Source organism: Schistocerca serialis, chromosome 2 (assembly GCF_023864345.2).
Source record: "Schistocerca serialis cubense isolate TAMUIC-IGC-003099 chromosome 2, iqSchSeri2.2, whole genome shotgun sequence".
NCBI classification, from domain to species: Eukaryota; Metazoa; Arthropoda; class Insecta; order Orthoptera; family Acrididae; genus Schistocerca; species Schistocerca serialis.
Genome location: NC_064639.1, coordinates 149,663,060 through 149,686,090, shown reverse-complemented (window position 1 = coordinate 149,686,090; position 23,031 = coordinate 149,663,060).

Genomic DNA, 23,031 nt, shown 5'->3' with positions numbered 1-23,031 from the left:
TATATGCTCAATAAAGTTCATGTGGTGACTAGAGGAAGTTTTTAAACTCAGAAGAGTGCTCCTGGAACCACTCTGTAGCAATTCTAGACGTGTCGGTGTCGCATTTTCCTGTTGGAATTTCCCGTCTGACGGAATGCACAATGGTCATGAATAGATGGAGGTGATGAGACAGGATGCTTACTTACGTGTCGCCTGTCAGAGATGTATCTAGAAGTATCAGAGGTCCCATATCACTCCAGCTGCACATGTCCAACGACAGTACAGAGCCTGCACCAGCTTGAGTAGTCCCCTGCTTACATGCAGAGCCCATGGTTTCATGAGGTTATCTCTATGCCCGTACACGTCCATCCTCACGATACAATTAGAAATGAGACTCGCCTACCAGACAAAATGTTTCCAGTCATCAACAGGCCCATGTCGGTGTTGACAGGCAAGTTTTGTGTCGTGAAGTCATCAAGGGTACACGAGTGGGCCTTTGGCTCCGAAAGCCCATGTCGATGATGTATCGTTGAATGGTACGCATGCTGACACTTGCTGATGGCCCAGCAGTGAAATCTGCTGCAATTTGCTAAAAGGCTGCACTTCTGTCACGTTTAACGATCTCTTCCGTCGTCGTTAGTCCCGTTCTTGCAGGATCTTTTTTCGGTCGCGGCGATATGGGAGATTTGATGTTTTAGCAGATTCCTGATATTCAAGGTACACTCGTGATATGTTCGTACGGCAAAATCCCGACTTCATCGCTACCTCGGAAATGCTGTATTGCATCGCTTGTGCGCCGGCTATAACACCACGTTCAAACTCACTTAAATCTTGATCACCTTCCATTGTAGCAGCAGTAACCAATCTAAGAACTGAGTCAGACACTTGTCGTCTTATATAGGCGTTATCGACCGCAGTGCCTATTCTGCCTGTTTACATATCTGTGTATTTGAATACGCATGCCTGTACTAGTTACTTTGCCACTTCAATGCTTAAGACGCAGCCATAAGAAAACCGAACACTTACAACAACAAGACCGTGGAATGATTACATCCAAAAGTAGTCGCTGCAGGCTTTAAGAGTTTCATCCCACGGGAGACGAGACCATTAATTCCTGTTTCGTATAAAGCGGTCGGCCGCCGACGGCTCCACAAGAGCACATCAGTCTTGCGCTGAATCTGTCTGACTGAAACTGACTCCCACGCATGTATTTCTGCAAGTTGCCAAAGATATGGAAATCACACGGTGCAAGATCCGAGCTGTACGGGGGATGTTGCAATGTTTCCTGAGAAAACTGCTGAAGTATAGCCCTCGTCCTGTTGGCAATGCGGGAAGGGCGTTATCGTGCGACAGGATGATGCTGGCCGAGAGCACTCTACATCTACATCTACATTTATACTCTGCAAGCCACCTAATGGTGTGTTGCGGAGGGCACTCTACGTTCCACTGTCATTGTCTCCCTTTCCTGTTCCAGTCACGTATGGTTCGCGGAAAGAACGACTGCCGGAAACCCTCCGTGTGCGCTTGAATCTCTCTAATTTTACATTCGTCATCTCCTCGGGAGGTATTAGTAGGGGGAAGTAATATATTCGATACCTCATCCAGAAACGCACCCTCCCGAAACCTGGACAGCAAGCTACGCCGCGATGCAGAGCGCCTCTCTTGCCGAGTCTGCCACTTGAGTTTGCTAAACATCTCCGTGACGCTATCACTCTTACCAAATAACCCTGTGACGAAACGCGCCGCTCTTCTTTGGATCTTCTCTATCTCCTCCGTCAACCCTACCTGGTACGGATCCCACACTGATGAGCAATACTCAAGTATAGGTCGAACGAGTGTTTTGTAAGCTACCTCCTTTGTTGATGGACTACATTTTCTAAGGAATCTCCCAATGAATCTCAACCTGGCACCCGCCTTACCAACAATTAATTTTACATGTTCATTCCACTTGAAATCGTTCCGTACGCATACTCCCAGATATTTTACAGAAGTAACTGCTGCCAGTGTTTGTTCCGCTCTGGTATAATGATACAATAAAGCATCCTTCTGTCTATGTATTCGCAGTACATTACATTTGTCTATGTTAAGGGTCAGTTGCCACTCCCTGCACCAAGTGCCTATCCGCTGCAGATCTTCCTGCATTTCGCTGCAATTTTCTTATGCTGCAACTTCTCTGTATACTACAGCATCATCCGCGAAAAGCCGCATGAAACTTCCGACACTGTCTACTGGGTCATTTATATATATATTGTGAAAAGCAGTGGTCCCATAACACTCCCCTATGGCACGCCAGAGGTTACTTTAACGTCTGTAGACGTCTCTCTCCATTGAGAACAACATACTGTGTTCTGTTTGCTAAATCTCTTCAATCCAGCCACACAGCTGGTCTGATATTCCGTAGACTCTTACTTTGTTTATCAGGCGACAGTGCGGAACTGTATCTAACGCCTTACGGAAGTCAAAGAAAATGGTATCTACGTGGGAGCCTGTATATAATATTTTCTGGGTCTCCTGAACAAATAAAGCGAGTTGGGTCTCACACGATCGCTGTTTCCGGAATCCATGTTGATTTCTACAGAATAAATTCTGGGTTTCCAGAAATGACATGACACGCGAGCAAGAAACATGTTCCAAAATTCTACAACAGACCGCTGTCAGAGATATGGGCCTATAGTTTTGCGAATCTGCTCGAAGACCCTTCTTGAAAACTGGGACTACCTGTGCTCTTTTCCAATCATTTTGAACCTTCCTTTCCTCTAGAGACTTCCGGTACACGGCTGTTAGAAGTGTTCCTGCGCGCTCTCATTTTATGGCTCGTCGCAGTTTCTGCAAAGAGTCTGCATAGCATTGCACACTGGATGTGATTCCACGCTTGCAGAATTCGACGATCAGAGGGTCCCTGCAGGCGAAGAAGGTCAACGTGATGGTGATCACGAAGTAGACGAAATTAAGGAATTTTGTTATGTAGGCATGAAAAAAAGAACAATGACCGAGCAAGGTGGATATAAAAAAGGCATTCCAAAAGAAGTCTTCTAGTTTCAAACATAGGTCTTAATTTGAGGAAGAAATTTCAGAGAATGTACGTTAGGAGCATAGCATGGACATGGGAAAACCTTACAGAAGAGTAGCATTTGAGATGTGCTGCAACAGACAAATGACAAAGCTTGGGTATTTGAAGATGACGACGTAACAGTAGCTGTCAGAAAATCGCAATCGGTAAAGAAGAAAATGATAGCTGCTTTGTCAAATCGAGTACAATGTGGAGCGCGTTCTTTTGGACACATAGAAGACAGTCACAGCTAAGTGGTACAGTGAGCAGTGCCTGCCCAAAGTCGCTGAAGAACCAGCTACCTATACCCCTCCAGCTCACCGCGCAAAACCATTCACCGAATATTTGTGGGGTACAGGACTGAAATTTCTTGAGCAACCTCCTTACTTTCCAGACCATACTCCTTGTGACTTTGCATTGTTCCCATATGTGGAAATGAAGCTGAAAGAGTGTAGTTTTTTCAAGTGATGAGGGCCTTCTGAGGGCTTGGGACAATGAGTGTGTCTTACTCCCTATGGAAACTTGGAAGAATGGTTTAGGGGTTGGTTTGGGAGGATGAAGAGGTGTATTCAGTATGACGGAAATTATTCAGACAAAATTAAATAAAGAGAGTAGTATTTGCAAAATTGTGACACCTTCTCGGTGGGACGCGGAGACAGCGGCAAGCTGTGTGCGGCGGGTAGCAGCGGCACAGTGGCTAGGCGCGAGCTGTCGCCGGGTCTGGCCATCGATCGTCCGGGCGCTGCCGCTGCCGCTGCCGCCGCCGCCCCCGGCCACCGCCGCGGCTCCTTTGGGGCAGGCTGGCGGCCGGCGCCTCCCCAGGCCGCATAATCACCGCTTAATCGCTGCCCGACTCGGGCCCGCCGGGCAGCGCGCCGCAACACGCCACGAGCGCCGCTGCTCTGTCACCCGACGCCGCACCAATCTGCGCTCCGCAGGTGAAGCAGTATGCCGTCTCAGCACTACTCAATGGAACATTGCGGCTAACAGTTTACACTGCTCTCTCGGAAATCACTGCGCGAACTCAGATCAGCCTTGCCATAAAAAAAATCCTTCTCTCTGTAAGTCCACCTTTTCAGAGATGGTTGAGGGACTTGGCTTTTCACTACAGACTGTCAAATAAAACAACTTTCAGCCGTCTAATTTCCAAATTGTTATTTTATTGGGCTACCAGTTTCGGCGATATATTACGCCATCTTCAGGCACCTGACCTACGTGTAGGAAGATACCAACCTCGGTGGGAGCCAGCATTGAAACACTGGTATCCATCCGCGGTTGGAATCTTAGTACACGTAGGCCAGGGGCCTGAAGATGGCGTAATATACCGCCGAAACTGGAAGCCCAATATAATAACAATTTGCAAATTAGACGGCTGAAAGGTGTTTGATTTGACATGCTGTGAAAAATCCTTGGTTATATCTTTATTGTTATTTCATCTCCCTTCACCCCATGTGGGCGACGGGAGGGGCGCTTAACGGCTGTCAGTCAACTTGCTCTTCAGCGATTTGACACAAAAATCTAAATGAGCTGAAATAATAATAAACAATAAAGGTGAGACATTTACAATGAGTTTGAAGCTTTCTAAAGGTGAAAAATAAAAATTTCTATTTAATACAGACACGACTACCTCTGCTTTTAGATAAAAACAGTTTCAATAAAAGATAATAATCAGAAACACAATGAAATTACATTTAAAAACATTTTTAAAGACCTTGACACAGGACGAGCACTTCACCCTGGTACTAAAGCTGGAAGGACTTGCTCTGAAGCCGGCAGGAGTGTCCATGGGGTTCTAGGCGCAACAGTTTGGAACAGCGCAACCTCTACGGTCGCAGGTTCGAATCCTGCCTCGGGCATGGATGTGTGTGATGTCCTTAGTTAGATTTAAGTTGTTCTAAGTTCTAGGGGACTGATGACCTCAGATGTTAAGTCCCATCGTGCTCAGAGCCATTTGAAACATTTTGAACTTGCTCTAAAGTTGTTAGTCTGTCACTGAAGGGGAAAGGTTGGTCGTTGAGGAGGGTCCGCAGCTCGTGGTCGTGCGGTAACGTTCTCGCTTCCCACGCCCGGGTTCCCGGGTTCGATTCCCGGCGGGGTCAGGGAATTTCTCTGCCTCGTGATGACTGGGTGTTGTGTGATGTCCTTAGGTTAGTTAGGTTTAAGTAGTTCTAAGTTCTAGGGGACTGATGACCATAGATGTTAAGTCCCATAGTGCTCAGAGCCATTTGAACCATTTCGTTGAGGAGGGTAGAGTGAAACTGTTATACGGATGGAGGATTGGTCCAGACGCATCAATGGGGTAGGAGTGGCTGTTGGGGGCAAGAGAGGTTGGAATACAGGGGATATTAGTGAAGCTAAAGTTTGATGAGGAAAAGGTGATAAGAAAGAAGGGTGGAAGGTGGCAAAAAAGGGTGTAGGAAAAATATGGGGAACGGAGGGAGGAGGAGACCAGATGAGATGGAACGGGTGCGGTGGACTTGAAGTAAAAGGAGGGGTAAACGCCGGGACGCATTCATGATCTGGGAGAGGAAGACGGTTGAAGTTCCTTTTCGACAATATGTAGAGAGTGTGTAGGTGTAGGTTTGGTGAGATGTATTAGAAGAGGCGCAGCAGTGTACTTGATTTAGAAAGTAGAGCGGAAACTATAGCGTTATTGGAAACAAGTTTGCAGATGGAATAAAATCTATTTATATCTACACTAATGACAAAATTGCAAAACGGTTGTATCTATCAGTTTGACTAAACACGCTAATCTTCAAAACCAATAGACAAATTTTTAAGAAGTTTTCGGAGGTAACTTGAGCGTAGCTTAGGGCAACGTGTCGATTTTGTTTCATTAAAATCGGATCACAGAAAAAAATGCAACAATTTTACTTGGCTAGAATGTACAGATTTACTGATTATGTTTTGTGAGTTAAAAACTTAAAATGAGATAGTTGACACATGTGAAATTAAATAACGCAAAAATAATTTTGTGTGCAAAAGAATTTTGCGTGTGCATCGGTTCTACAACATGGAGTTCCTACATAATAAAGGAGACACTATATAGCCTATTTCTGCATTCTACGTCCTTTTATGAACTACGTTTTCACCTGACACCAGGTTTAACGTCTGTATTTCGTGTGTATAAGTGGGGTAACAGTGAACCTCTGTATCTCGCAAGCGCTGTATCTCGGAAGCGGATTAAGATATGAAGAAACTTTTCAAGTTTGTCGACACCGGGATCGTTAAAGTTACAATTCTTTGATGTGTGTAGCCTTCTCGGAATCTTTGGCTGTGTTTCGCTACTCAAGAAAAAAATTTTGGTGACTTTCTTAATAACAAATAAAAATATTTTAGAACGGCGAGATGGCTCTTCTAGATAAATGCCTAGAGAATATACCGTCAAAATTTGTGCAATTTCCTGAGGTTACATATTATTTAGATTTCTCCTCAGATTAGATTTTACAGGTTGAGCTAGGGTAACTTTGCACGCCTGTAACTCTAACGGATAAAGATATCAAGAAATGTTCAAAGTTATTCGTGATCGGAATTTTAGGAAAATATCGAAAAAATTTCAGCCATTTGCTATGCGTAGCCGTGTTGCCAACCTGGGCTGGGTTAGGTTAGTTAGGTTAGTGTTTTTTTTTAACGTCCCGTCGACAACGAGGTCATTAGAGACGGAGCACAAGCTCGGGTTAGGGAAGGATGGGGAAGGAAATCGGCCGTGCCCTTTCAAAGGAACCATCCCGGCATTTGCCTGAAACGATTTAGGGAAATCACGAAAAACCTAAATCAGGACGGCTGGAGACGGGATTGAACCGTCGTCCTCCCGAATGCGAGTCCAGTGTGCTAACCACTGTGCCACCTCGCTCGGTCCTGGGCTGGGTTTAGGTCCTCTGGTGACGGCGAAAATACAGTAAAAATTACTTTTTTGCTGTTTTCCGAAGAACTCCCATGAACTAACGGTGTCTCCAAAAGTTCCATCAAGCCCACCGTAGACCAGTTCAAATGTGAAAACCAACCGATTTGCTCCAGTTGCCTAAGCAGGACGAAGAGTGTGATATTCATACTTTGACCAGGTACTGAAGAATAGCTACACTGCGACGATCCTTCAGAATAGCTACACTAAGACGATCATTCTGTTGGGTACACATATAGTCCCTAGCACAAGGGATATCCAAAACACTTGAGCCTACCGTTTTATCACCAAAAGAACCCGAGGTACAGGGTGTTTCAAAAATGACCGGTATATTTGAAACGGTAATAAAAACTAAACGAGCAGCGATAGAAATACACCGTTTGTTGCAATATGCTTGCGACAACAGTACATTTTCAGGCGGACAAACTTTCTAAATTACAGTAGTTACAATTTTCAACAACAGATGGCGCTGCAAGTGATGTGAAAGATATAGAAGACAACGCAGTCTGTGGGTGCGCCATTCTCTATGTCGTCTTTCTGCTGTAAGCGTGTGCTGTTCACAACGTGCAAGTTTGCTGTAGACAACATGGTTTATTCCTTAGAACAGAGGATTTTTCTGGTGTTGGAATTCCACCGCCTAGAACACAGTATTGTTGCAACAGGACGAAGTTTTCAACGGAGGTTTAATGTAACCAAAGGACCGAAAAGCGATACAATAAAGGACCTGTTTGAAAAATTTCAACGGACTGGGAACGTGACGGATGAAAGTGCTGGAAAGGTAGGGCGACCGCGTACGGCAACCACAGAGGGCAACGCGCAGCTAGTGCAGCAGGTGATCCAACAGCGGCCTCGGGTTTCCGTTCGCCGTGTTGCAGCTGCGGTCCAAATGACGCCAACGTCCACGTATCGTCTCATGCGCCAGAGTTTACACCTCTATCCATACAAAATTCAAACGCGGCAAACCCTCAGCGCCGCTACCATTGCTGCGCGAGAGACATTCGCTAACGATATAGTGCACAGGATTGATGACGGCGATATGCATGTGGGCAGCATTTGGTTTACTGACGAAGCTTATTTTTACCTGGACGGCTTCGTCAATAAACAGAACTGGCGCATATGGGGAACCGAAAAGCCCCATGTTGCAGTCCCATCGTCCCTGCATCCTCAAAAAGTACTGGTCTGGGCCGCCATTTCTTCCAAAGGAATCATTGGCCCATTTTTCAGATACGAAACGATTACTGCATCACGCTATCTGGACATTCTTCGTGAATTTGTGGCGGTACAAACTGCCTTAGACGACACTGCGAACACCTCGTGGTTTATGCAAGATGGTGCCCGGCCACATCGCACGGCCGACGTCTTTAATTTCCTGAATGAATATTTCGATGATCGTGTGATTGCTTTGGGCTATTCGAAACATACAGGAGGCGGCGTGGATTGGCCTCCCTATTCGCCAGACATGAACCCCTGTGACTTCTTTCTGCGGGGACACTTGAAAGACCAGGTGTACCGCCAGAATCCAGAAACAATTGAACAGCTGAAGCAGTACATCTCATCTGCATGTGAAGCCATTCCGCCAGACACGTTGTCAAAGGCTTCGGGTAATTTCATTCAGAGACTACGCCATATTATTGCTACGCATGGTGGATATGTGGAAAATATCGTACTATAGAGTTTCCCAGACCACAGCGCCATCTGTTGTTGAAAATTGTAACTACTGTAATTTCGAAAGTTTGTCTGCCTGAAAATGTACTGTTGTCCCAAGCATATTGCAACAAACGGTGTATTTCTATCGCTGCTCGTTGAGTTTTTATTGCCGTTTCAAATATACCGGTCATTTTTGAAACACCCTGTATGAGCACCGGAAAATATTTTTTTTTTCACGTCGTTGGAACGTTTAGGTACGCATGCTGTTGCGAGCATACCGATATGTTCAAGAGACAAAAGGGAAAGATGATGATAGATAACCAAGAAAGATTTGCTCGGATATAAAAAGAGTGTAAAACAGGGATATAGTCCTTCCCCATTACTGTTTAATGTGTGCATCGAAGAAGCAATTACAGAAATAAAAGATAAATTCATGACTGTGGTTAGAATTCAGCGTGGAAGAATATCGATGGTGAGCCGTGTGTGGCTCATGTTCCCACCATTATGTATTTTACACCCTGTTTTTAACGTACTTCCACCTCACTGTGTTAATTTAAGTTACTACTGAGTTGCTGCTTTGCCTGACCGTGAGTGGTGTTACCAGTGTGTTTCGATATATCCCCTCTCGTAGTATCTTTGCTTGACTGCTATTACTTTCCGGTTGCCGTCTGTCGTGGAGTGAGTTGGTGTCAGTTCGACTGGGAGTTGGTGGCAGTTCGGGTTGCGAGTTCGGGTCTGCCAGTCAGTGGGAACGCGCCAGGAGCGCGGTCCGGACCTGCCAGTCGGGGAGTTGCAATGCGGCACTAGTGCAGTCGGGTTGGAGCAGCGAGGCCTGCGTCGACACGGCTCGCCCGACCATTGCCGCCACGCATCACTTGAGCCGGAACACGGTCTTGGTGGATCGTCGGTAGGTAGTCCATCCGGACGACGCGTTTTGGCTCGCCGATCGTTCATGAGTAGGCTGTGTGTGTGTGTGTGTGTGTGTGTGTGTGTGTGTGTGTGTGTGTGTGTGTGTGTGTGCATCGACTCCCGATTTGCGTTCGTTTGTGCTTAGTGACTGTTCGGTATCGTTCAGGTCTTCGTACACTTGTGTTTGTCAGGTTGTGATTGTAGTTCGCGTTATTTCCTTGTTATTTTAAATGTTGATGGCGTACTGCCTCTGAGAGGTCGGTCGTATCATCGGGCGACGTGTAATTGGTTCTCCGAGCGCTTCTGGGCCCCTTCATTTATCATCTTGTGGAACTTGGGTCGGTCCTTTCATGGTGCAGGGATGTCGTTTTGCCAGTGGGCGTGTTTCCTCTGCATGGTTGGGACCGGGCCAGTATTTCCGCCGTCGTGTGTCTGGAAGTGTGTGGGAGACGCACCAGCAGTGAGGTCGCAACGGAGCAGCAGTCGCGATTGGACCAGCAGGCAGTCGGTCCGTTGCCGCGGGTCAGGGAAGATGTTTCCTCGCGATGCAGTCGCCTGGTCCGTTGCCGGCCAATGCGCAGTCTCGGAGCATGTGTGTCCGATCGCTACGAGCTTCGCGGTTCACCGACCCAGGACTTCAAAGTTGAGTAGTAGTTTCAACTACCCAAGCCACGTCCACTCACGTTGTGGTGGTTCGTAACTTTTGCGTGTTTGAGTTCTCATATACCGATTGGTGGCAAGCAAGTCGTTGTGTCGGTCGGTCCGTGGCTGTCCCCTGGTTGGGTTCCGACGGATCAGGTATAGTTGGGCTCACCACCTTTCTCACCTAAGTGAACGATGGCAGACCGACTTCCCTGAAGGCCTTCTGAGTGTCACCGGTGTTCAATTATCTGCTGTCAGCTATTTTAAATTTTAGGCTTATGTTCATTGTTTGTTTCTTAAAATTTTGCAAATTAATTTTTAAATTTATCTTTCAAGCTTAAATACTGCGGCCTTCTGCCTTTAAAGATATATTTTGAAGTTTTGAAATTGTGGCCGTCAGTCATTCGTGTTGCACCTTGTATATGTTGCCTTTTGGGTTTTAAATTACTTTATTGATATCTTAATTGAATTTTTGATTTTTTAAGATTTCTTGTTGGCCTTCTGCCCATAAAGGTCTATGGAAACACATTCTAAAATTTTGGAAATTTTGGAAATTTGTGGCACTCAGTCATTTGTATTGTACCTTGCGTATGTTGGTTTTGAATTATTTTATTGCTATCTTGATTGGATTTTTATCTCATTGGAGGCTTTCAGCCGTGAAAGTGTTGCTAAATTACAATAAATGACAATGAGAAGCAGAAACTGACTTCAACCCTTGGCCCTTTCTACAACTCTATTACCTGTTCAGCCCAGTGGGATTAGCGGGCGTATCAAATGGTAAGATTCACTCATGAAATTGCTTTCTCAGAAAGCGAGAAAAAATTGCAGTATATATTTAATGGAAAGATCCACTGGCGCTGAATTTGGGTTGAGAGTAATTGCGAGTAGCAGAAATGGGATTAGTCGTAAACTTAACCTCAAAATAGCGGGCAACGAAGTAAACGAAGGGAAGAAATTCTGCTATGTGCAAAATGACTTATGACAGACGAAGCAATGAGGACATAAAAAGCAGAGCAGCATAGGCGAAGACGGCGTTCCTGGACAAAAGAAGTCTAGTAGTATCAAACATTGATCTTAAGTTGAGGAAGAAATTTCAGATAATGTACGTGCGAAGCACAAGATCGTATGCAAGTGATTCATTGACAAGCGATTGAGATCTGATGCAGTGGAAAAATGTTATAAATTCGGATGACTGATAAAATGTTAAATTTTGAGCTTCTCCGCTGACTTGGAGAGTAAGGATATATTAGCAGAACATTGACTAGAAGAATGATACGACATATTAAGGCATAGACGACTAGCTTCTGTGGTAGTAGACAGGAGTTGCAGAGGGTAACACCTGCAGGGGAAGACACAGAGTGGAATATATCCACGAAATAGCTGATACAGGAGAGGAATCAGTGGCGGGGATCGTGGTGAATCGAACTCCAGCCCCCACCACAGCCACCACCCCGTCACCCCTCGCCAAAAAAGAAAAAAAAAGTTTCTCAAACGTTAATACTATCTATTAAGCCTTATTTTACAGATAAATGCAGGGAAAAAAGCTGTAATGAAAATTAACCACAGTAAGCGGTGATTGGGGAATGGATGCAATAATTTTGATTAAGTGTTTAATACGTAAAACAATAGTTCATACGCATTGATAGGTTAGTTTCGTAGCAACTAAAATAATTAACACATAGAGTAGCCATAGCAGTATGCTCCTGGGGAACGAGAGAAATGTCTGTCGGCTTTTGTACTGTTATCATTTCACCTTCATAGGATTAACTAGGACTGGTTAGTGCAATAAAAATTAGAGTAATGGCTGGTAATACTGTTCAGAGTGTTTCAATTTAATGTCCGTGAAGTATATTTCGGTTTCTGTAGGCGAGAAAGCACCAAAATGACCGCTGAACGGAGTTATATTTTAATAGATTTCCCTTAACAAAGAAGGGGAGTGAGTCCCCTTGACGAATATGCCGTCGTGGCAGTTATATCTACTGTCTGTGTCTACCAACTTCAGAAAGAGCTAAGACGGTCATTTCTTGCTATTCGGCAAATGTTTTGGCGTGGGGATCCAATAGAGGAGTGGAGCGCCCACATCACTCCTGCAGAGTCTTATTATACTCGCTCTCCTATCACTCATTTTCACTCATCTTACTCATTTAGCACACACTTGCATTGTGCTTCGCTACGACGGTTCTTAATCGGATCGGAATATACGAGATCGTATAGAAAAGTAATGCAGCAGAATTTTGTTGTGTGAAAACACACAAGGCTTTTTAGATAAAACAAACGCTATTAACGTCCAACATCTTTATTCTTCATGTCTACATACACTACTGGCCATTAAAATTGCTAAGCCAATAAGAAATATAGATGATAAACGGGTATTCATTGGACAAATATAATATACTAGAACTGACATGTGATTCCATTTTCACGCAATTTGGGTGCGTAGATCCTGAGAAATCAGTACGCAGAACAACCACCTCTGGCCGTAATAACGGCCTTGATACGCGTGGGCATTGAGTCAAATAGAGTTTGGATGGCGTGTACCGGTACAGCTGCCCATGCAGCTTCAACACGATACTGCAGTTCATCAAGAGTAGCGGCTGGCGTATTGTGACGATCACCATTGGGCAGACGTTTTCAATTGGTGAGAGATCTGGAGAACGTGCTGGCTAGGGCAGCAGTCCAACATTTTCTGTATCCAAAAAGGCCCGTACAGGACCGGCAACATGCGGTCGTGCATCATCCTGCTGAAATGTACGGTTTCGCAGGGATCGAATGAAGGGTAGAGCCACGGGTCATCTCACATCTGAAATGTAACGTCCACTGTTCAAAGTGCCGTCAATGCGAACAAGAGGTGAACGAGTCATGTAACCAATGGCACCCCATACAATCACGGCGGGTGATACGCCAATATGGAGATGACGAATACACGCCTCCAATGTGCGTTCACTGCGATGTCGCCAAACATGGATGCGACCATCATGATGCTGTAAACAGAAGCTGGATTCATCCGAGAAAATGACGTTTTGCCATTCGTGCACCCAGGTTCGTCGTTGAGTACACCATCGTAGGCGCTCCTGTCTGTGATGCAGAGTCAAGGGTAACCGCAGCCATGGTCTCCGAGCTGATAGTCCAGGCTGCTGCAAACGTCGTCGAACTGTTCGTGCAGATGGTTGTTGTCTTGCAAACGTCCCCATCTGCTGACTCAGGGATCGAGACGTGCCTGCACGATCCGTTACAGCCATGCGGATAAAATGCCTGTCATCTGGATTGCTAGTGATGCGGGGCCGTTGGGATCGAGCACTGCGTCCCTGAACCCATCGATTCCATATTCTGCTAACAGTCATTGGATCTCGACCAACGCGAGCAACAACGTCATGATACGATAAACCGTAATCGCGACAGGCTACAATCCGACCTTTATCAAAGTCGGAAACGCGATGGTACGCATTTCTCCGCCTTACACGAGTTATCACAACAACGTTTCACCAGGCAACGCCGGTCAACTGCTGTTTGTGTATGAGAAATCGGTTGGAAACTTTCCTCATGTCAGCACGTTGTAGGTGTCACCACCGCCGCCAACCTTGTGTGAATGCTCTGAAAAGCTAATCATTTGGATATCACAGCATCTTCTTCCTGTCGGTTAAATTCCCCGTCTGTTGCACGTCATCTTCGTAGTGTAGCAATTTTAATGGCCAGTAGTGTATTTGCAACCCTCTGCCGTAGCGTGTGACGTGGCGGTGTGTAACGCAACTACGTCGGTGCGTGAGAAGCAGTATGCTGCAATCGAGTTTCGAATTCGGAGAGTTCCTCCACACATGGAGCACCCTCTCCTCCAGCGTGACAATGTCAGACCACGCACGAGCGCTGCGACGTCTTCTACAATCAGACGCAATGGGTTCACTGTCATCGATCGTACGTCCCTACTTGGTCCCACATGATTTTCATCCGTTTCCGAAACTTAAACGACGCTTCCAAAGACTTCACTTTGATACTGATGAAGCTGTGCAAGCAGAGGTGAGATTGTGGCTTCCTCAAGAAAATCAGACATTCTACAGTGACGGTGTTCACAGACTGGTCTCTCTTTGCGAGACATGTGTCAGTCTCGAGGGTGACTATGTAGAGATAAATATGTAGACGTGAAGAATAACGACGTTAAAGGTTAATAAAGTTTGTTTTATTTAAAAAGCTTTAAGAATTTTCACGTAAAAACTCGGAGGCATTACTTTTCAGCACGGCCTCGTTGGTTTAAAAGTGTGTTAATAAATTCAACTTGTTTATACCTCACGCCATCACTTACACCATATCAGCTGAAATTTATCTCTCTAATTACTAAATAACGTATGGGAGTGAACACTACTGCTCCTCCTGAAAGTTGAAAACGTACTGTGTCCATTCGCACTGCTCTTTCGTGTATTCTCTCGGTGCCTTGTGTTACCACTACTTGACTAGGACTCCACACTTGAGCAATAGAGAGTGTTTTAAAGAGTCTCATCAGGCTGCACAGAACTAAAATGTACCTGTTTTCACGGGGAACGCAAAACGCCTTTGCCTGCTATGTGCTGAGCAATGATTCAAGCTACTAACTTTTCGCCACCAGGGCAATGAATTTCTGAGACTACTTGCTTCTGAGTAGCATTCAGTTCTACAACGTGATCTTTCTGTCCTTTACTACGGAAAATATAGCATCGAACAAAGATAACTTCCAACAAAGAAAGACATAATTCATCAATTTGTAAATTTGAACAAAATATTAGAATATCGACGATTACCAACAGGATTTTGGTTAGGTAAAATTGCGCGCTATTACATTAGAATTTTCAAATTGCAAGAACTAGCCGATAAAAGGAGATCAGAGAGCTCATTATGAGTCATGGACACTGGCAAGGCTATCTCTTTTGCCCCCTCTTTTTGTAAGATATTGAAACGTCCCCTTAGAAAAATTAATGAATTACTGTGCTGGTAAACTCCTTACGTTATTTGATTTTCAAACAGCTGAGCAAAACTGAACGTACTCAGACATTTCTCTCTTGCCTTATTCTGATCAACACTAAAATGACACACAATATTTTTAGCGCAACGCAATCTGACTTTCAAAAATCCCTACAAAAGAATGGCCCTGATTAATAATAACCTATACCTTTCATGAATCACTTACCTCACAAAAATCTTCGTTACTCGAGCTACTGCAATACAGCGAGCGTCAATACTGTCAGCTAAATAAAAGATTCTAACTACTGAAGGCACTAACTACTGATAGGCATAAAATATCACAGTTTAAAAATGGCTCTTTCTCAGCAACCATATACAAGTTTCAACATGGGCTGTTCAGTTTCTAAGTTAATAGTAAAATACATTACTCAACTCTCATAACGCTGGTTACAGCAATTGTAGAATCCAGGTTCAGTTTGTCCTGCGTCGACTATAGTTCCATAAGCACAAACTAAATAATGTTCTCTGAACTGAAGTTGAAAGAAAACTAATCTATCTTTACGTACTATTCGAAAAACAGTTCCAGCTAACAGTACTCAGTTAAATCTCTAGGCAGGCGGTCTCTGTCCACACACGATAATTCTATTCACTGTTCAGTTTACTGCTGAAGACTAACCACAGCCTATCTATCGGTCACTGTTTCCATCTCGCTCGACGACTTGAAGATTTGGAGACACGACGAACGTTGTGCAGGAACTCGTTACCAGGACTCGGATTGACTTACAACTCACGACTGCTGCTCTTGCACGGTTACTTAAGCGGAAGTGTCTCTTCCTGGTGACTGTGCCGCTCCAGAGGGCGTGATTCTCGCGGGCAACAGATTGGTTCGTGCGCAGTGATGCCCTGCTGCGGACGGACGCATACCGTACTTCCGGTATCAACTGTCGCCAACTCAACTACGATACGTGCAATTTGCGTCAAATAATAAGCCAGGAAGCAGCAGGGCCATAATTATCAAACATACACAGCTTATGTTAAACAATGTTTATTATCTTGCACAATTTAATAGACTAAAACAGATAAATTTATCAACCGATGGGGTGCACAACAAAAATTGTTCTTAAACCCCTGTTAAAATCTGCATAACAAATACATCAGATATTAGTAAAATTTCTGTCGATTCAAATACTTATCAAAATCAAAACTTGCCAAACTCTGAATCCTCAAATGATCCTGTACAATGACTTCTCTCTTGCACTATAAATTCGTACCAAGGTATAACATTAAGGCATGACGTAAGGCCTGTAAGTAATAATAAAGGCAACTTCAACGCTCGGCTATGAAGATCCTGGGGCCACTAACTTCGGACTAAAGGATAATCCAGTTAATGCCGGTACAGATAGGCACAATTTAAAATAACAAACAAATAAAAAACAACGCCTCAGCATCTAAACGTTCCCTGAGAACGTACGTGCATGAAAGCCTCCTTCATAAAAACTAAGCTTCACAACCAACACACAAGGGAGCCGTGCGTGGCTCTTGTTCCCGCCATCATTTATTTTACACCCTGTTTCGTACGTATTTCCATCTCACTACGTTAATTTAAATTACTACTGTCACTGAGTTGCTGCTTTGCCTGACCGTGAGCGGCGTTTGCAGCGCGTATCGATATATCCTTTCTCGTAGTATCTCTGCTCCACTCCTATTACTTCCCGCTCGTTGTCTTAAGTGAGCTGGGATGGCCAGTTCGGGTTGCGAGTTCGGGTTTGCCAGTCGGTTGGAACGAGTCTGGAGCGCAGTCTGGACCTGCCAGTCGGGGAGTTGCAATGCGGCACTAAAGTGCGCGTCATTTATGTTGGCGGCCGAGTTTAGGTTCGTTCTGCGCATCTGACGTCACAAAACACAGTCAGCCAATGAACAGAGAACGACGTTGCCAGATCTCGACTGCAGTGCGTAGCATGGACGAGTGTCTTCAGTTTTAGAAACGTTCAGTCATAAATAAAGCAATAGAACAAAAGCAATGTCTTGATAGCAGACTTTCTTTTATAGAAAGTTTGGAAAAAGCGTTCTTTATACCAATTGTTTCATATTCTATTAATTAATTAAACCAAACAAGCAATAAGACTCCTAATTCAGGCAATAGCAAGGAAAGGTGTTTGTATCAAGCTCACGAACCGCTTTTTCGCACTAAAGAAGAGCAGTAATTGTTTATTTCCTATTGTACTTCGACAAAGCGTGAGTAATTCATAGTCATACCAAAAGTGTTTGTCAGTATTTTGCGTGACGTGTTAGAGTCCTCAATGCATTCTGTAGGCAGACGATCTGCGTTAGCTTAATGGTTAAGGTGTTGGACTTCTACGCGATAGGTTATGAGTCCAAACCTTGTGTGGTGCTCAATATTTTAATTATTTAAAAACAATATCGAAGTGCCTTACTTCATGAATTATATTCGTTTGAATGCAATTTTTTGAAATTTCTAGTGCTTAGTCTCTTCATTAACCCTTTCGCTGCTGCAGACACATGCTCCCCGCATTCCGTGCTGTGCGCAATTTTGTCATCACTGCACTGCTCGCCTGTGCAGACACATGATGTTCCCATTGCTTTGACACACTTATCATTCGATTTCACAAAAACTATTTGGCCCAAAAATTTAATTTTTCCACGTCTTCTTGACTGATACCTTGATTGCCGTCTCACATAGCTTGAGCCGGGCCACGGTCTTGGTGGATCGTCGGTCGGTCGTCCTACCGGAGGAAGCGTTTTGGCTCAGCCGATCGTTCATGAGTCGGCTGTGTGTGTACATCGACTCTCGATTTGTCTTCGTGTGTGCTTAGTTACTGTTGGGTTTCTATCTGGTCTTCGTGCAAGTGTTAGTCAGGCTGTGTGTGTTGTTGGCGTGATTTCCTTTGAGAAGTTATTTTAAATGTTGTCGGCATACTGGTTCTGAGAGGTCCGTCGTCTCATCGGGCGACGTGTAACTGAGCGCTTCTGGCCCCCTTCAATTACCATCTTGTGGAACTTGGGTCTGTCCTTTCATGGTGCAGGGATGTCGTTTTGCCAGTGGACGTGTTTCCTCTGCGTAGTTGGGACCGGGCCAGTATTTCCGCCGTCGTGTGGAAGTGAGTCGGATACGCATCAGCAGTGCAGTCGCGACGGAGCAGCAGTCGCCGTCGGATCACCAGGCAGTCGGTCGGTCGCTGCGGACCAGGGAGGACATCTCCGTTCGGTGCAGTCGCCTGCGTCCGCTGCCGGGCCCTGCGCAGTGTCGCAGCGTGTGTGTGGAGATGTCCGATCGCTACGAGCTTCGTGATTCCCCCACCCAGGATGTCGAAGTTGCGTGTAGTTTTGACAGCTAATAAGTATTTCATTGTGGATAATGACGTTCGTAACCTTTTGTGTTTGAGTTCTCACGTACCGATTGGTAACAAGCAAGTCGTTTTGTCGGTCGGTCCGTGTCTGTCCCCTGGTTGGGTTCCGACGGATCAAGTATAGTTGGGCTCACCACCTGCCTCGCGTAAGTGAACGAGGGCAGACCGACCTGACTGCAGGCTTCTGAGTGCCACCGGTGTTTAATTATCTGTTTTCAGCTACTTTAAATTTAAGGCTTATGGTTATTTATTTCTTTTTTCTTAAATATTTTGCAAAATTAATTCTCAAATTTATCTGTCAAGCTTAAACATTGCGGCCTTCTGCCTTTAAAAGATTATGGTAATATGTTATAAAATTTTGAAACTTAATTGTGGCCTCCAGCCATTGATAGTGCACCTTGCATATGTTTGTTCTATCTACCTTGCTGTGATTTTTTAAATTATTTTATTGCTTTATTAGTTGGATTTTATCTTGTTGATTTGTTAATATTTCTTGTTTGGACACCTTCAGCCGTGAAAGAGTTGCATGCGGTAAAGGTCCGGCTATGTGCCGCTTTGGTTGTAAAAGTTACTAAATTAGAATAAATTACAATTAGAAGGCGAAACTGACCTCAACCTTTTTGGCCCTTTCCACAATCCTATTACCTGTTCTGCCCAGCGGGTTTAGTGGGCGTATCAACAAGGTATAAATATAATAAGCAAATGACTGCTAAGGGCATACAAATTAAAAAGGCGGAGCCTCCAGTAATCTTATCGGCCACTGATTACAGTGAAAACCAGTTTTGTAGGTTTAAATTCATATTTCGAGCGAATGGTGCATTCGTCAAAATGGCGGAGGAAGGAGCTACAAAGCTTAACGACCTGACAGCCAGGAACCAAGACAAGAACAATACTCAACTTAAGGACGAGATCGAGACAAAAGGCCAGGAACATGGAGCCCGGTGTAACGAATCGCAGTTCTACTGGCAATAGCCAAGTCGTGAACCCCCGGTGCCACGCCCCACCGTACCGGACGAAATACACTGCGCTCCGCACAACTGAAACATAAATCAACTGCAATAGCACACTAACAACTGCAAATTCATATTACATAAGTGAATAAAAGCTGGCAAAAGAATAATTTGAACTCAACACTTCAGAATTCATTTAAACAATACAGTACATAGGTAATTTCCTTGAAACGTGATAGTCAGAGATGAGTATTATTTCAAACGGGCAAGAGCTCGCCAGAGTTACACTTTCATGGAGTCTGATGTAGTTTTACGAGAGAGCATAGTATTTCATTACTCATAAACTAAGGGGCAAATTTTGGTAATCACCAAGGTCACAATAACTCAATAATGAGCAGCTCACCGAGCTTCCTTGCATACAGCTGCAGATCCTTCATCAAGCGGTTATAATGCCACGTGTGATATAACTTTGACATATCAAACTCGTCACCAAATTCACGGATATGCCCAGGCGAACGGTTAATGCCAGGCGACGCTCCGGCAAGCTCTTCTTCTCAACATCCACTGCGTGGCTAGAAAAGCCAAAAAAAAAAAAAATGGCTCTGAGCATTATGGGACTTAACATCTATGGTCATCAGTCCCCTAGAACTTAGAACTACAGATAACACCCAGTCATCACTAGGCAGAGAAAATCCCTGACCCCGCCGGGAATCGAACCCGGGAACCCGGGCGCGGGAAGCGAGAACGCTACCGCACGACCACGAGCTGCGGACAGAAAAGCCAAACACCACGCCTCGTACCGGAACCCAACCCTTTCAGCCATCTCTGGCTGCAGCACGCCAGTAATCCCACGTGCAATGAGCATGCGCACCAAGAAGGGCCAACCTCCCGACGCCTTTGTAATCCCAACTGAGAGACTACACAGAGAGGCCCTCTGCATCGACGCTGCAGACTTAAATAGCCGAACTCGCGATGAATAGCTGACTCGCGGCCAGCCAAAGCGAAATCGATGGCAAAGATGACACAACAAAGACGTATTGGCGCCAGCCTCGCGACGTATCAACCTTCCCACTCATGCTTAGACCGGATCCCGAGCAGGCAACCACTCTCAGCCAGGTTCACTCTTGCCCGGCTCCATGTTTAATCTGGCTAACACGGACGCGAAATACCTTGCCAGATGACATCTCCATAATTTCAAGATTAACGGAAGTAATTATCCTAATAAGCTTGCAGGGATCTCTATAAGGCGGTCTGATTTTCCCCTTAACATCTTGCCCGGTTCTAGCGGTATGATTCCTAATAAAAATGAGATCGCCGGTCTTACCCTTAAAGGGGCGACGTCCTTGATTATAGCTAACGGCCCGGCGATAATGATCCAAATTAATATTTCGCCTGGCTCGCTCCCAGTTTTCCCTTAGCGCCACCGGCGTAATGGTCACAGCCGAAAGGTCACTAATACTCCAGATATTAGATAATGGAGAACTGAGAGTGTAGGCAAACGTAAGTGACACAGGCGTTGCCCCAGTAGCTCCATGGCGGATCGAATTAAAAGCCTGGTTAAGGAGTGGCTGAGTCGCATCCCAGCAGGTTGGAGTCTTGGCATGGTAAATACTATAAACAGCCATAAAGCTCCCATTAACCCGTTCTGCTAAAGAGGGGCTGGGATAGTATGGTGTGGTGGTGACGTGTTTAATCCCATTGAGACGCCCTGCTAAACCCGCAGGACAGCACACGTAGTTTAAGTTGTGGAAAGGGGCCAAAACAAGCGGCTATCAGTTACACTCGAACATACAACCTTTTAGTTAATCAAACATTACAAGAGCCAAGAAATTAAAAAAAAAAAAAAAACAACACAACACAGCTTTAGTTTTGGAACTTAATTAGCGCCTAAATGCGTGGGAAAGACTACTTTAATTTAAAAACGGCTGAAAACCAATAACGTAAAACTCAACCAAAATCAGAAATTTAAAAGCCAAAACATTATCTTAAAACAGTTCCTTAATTAGTCTGAAGGCCCAAAGAATCTGACACTTTAAGAACAAACAACTTAAATTCAAAACCGGCTGAAGGCCCAACGCTTAAGACTCAATAGCATTAATTTTAAAAATGCTAAAGGCTTTATGTAAAACAGTTCTTAAATCAGGCTGCAGACCCAAACCATCTGACAGCTTAAGAGCAAGACAACTTAAATTCAAAATCAGTTAAAGGGTTCAACAATTAAAACTCAATAACATAAATTTTTAAAATTAAAAAGGCTTTACATAAAACAGTTCTTAATTTAGGCTGAAGGCCCAAACCATCTGACGCCTTAAGGGCAAAACAGCCTTAATCTAACAATCGGCTAAAAGCCATACAAGGACAAACAACAAGAACAGACAAGAAAAGGCAGTACACCCAAGGGAACTCAGAAGTTTTAAGGGTCGGGCTGGAATTCAAACACTAACGCTCGCTTAAGTGAGACAGGCAGTCGGCCCAACCATTGCCTATCCAACGATAATCCAACGCACAGACAGTCAACGGACCCACCGACAGGACAACCCCCGCTTCACGTGACCAGCACATAATAGGAAGCTCAATGGAACAATGCAGAAGGTATTGGCGCCCACAACCAATCACACATTGAGCTGTCAAACCACACACCGTGCTGGACAGCAACAACTCGATGAGGAAAATATACTGCCAGAACCTACGTCAACGGCAAGTTTTTATTACACTATTGTCAAGTGATATTATGGCTTTAAGCCATGTCAGTGTAATGTAAGCTGACACATTTGTATGTCGTTGTCAATACTGTTAAATACACGACATACAAATGTTTCACCTTATATTACGTTGGCATGGCTTAAAGCCATAATATCACTTGACAATAGTGTAATAAAAACTTATAACAGTCACTGGCGTAAAGATGATGTTCTTCCAAAAAAATTTTGTGACTGTGAATCCCAGCTACAACAAGTTTAACACTAACTATGTATGTGTGTGTGTATCCGTACGGACGCATATGTTTAACAGGACGTAGAGATTGCTCCACTGAACAATTTTAAGTAGGGAACCTGAGGTCGAAGAAGCCAGCTTAAGGAGATGATAGGAATAAAATTACATCACTGTGTACTTTTTAATTTACACGAATTAAAGTTAACTGCAAATTCCATCACGGGAGAAATGAACGTACCATTGTACTGTATCTTTAAAAGTGTGCTGAAACTGACAGCCATCAACCTTAATGCAAGCATGATACAGACGAATAAGATTTTGACGCACCCTAACAAATATCCCCGATGTGTTTCGAACCACAATTCTGGCAGCTAATTCCATCACTGTATCCACTGGGGTCTAACATGCAAGTGGCTTCAGATATTCACATAGGAAAAAATGAAGAGGATTTAGGTCAGGTGACCTCGCAGCCTGTTGCCGTGGTATAGGACCTCCCCTTCCAGTCCAACGACCAGTAAATACAGCATTTAGATGGTTGCAAACATCCGCAATGAAGTGAGGCGGTGCACAGTCGTGTTGTATCCACATCCTGTAACGAACAGCCAAGGCTACATTCTCCTACAAATAAAGCAGAACTCTTTGCACGAATCCCAAGTACAGGTGGCCATTCAGACGGCGAGGTAGATGATACGCTCCAATGAGCTTTTCGGCTACAGTGCCGGCCCA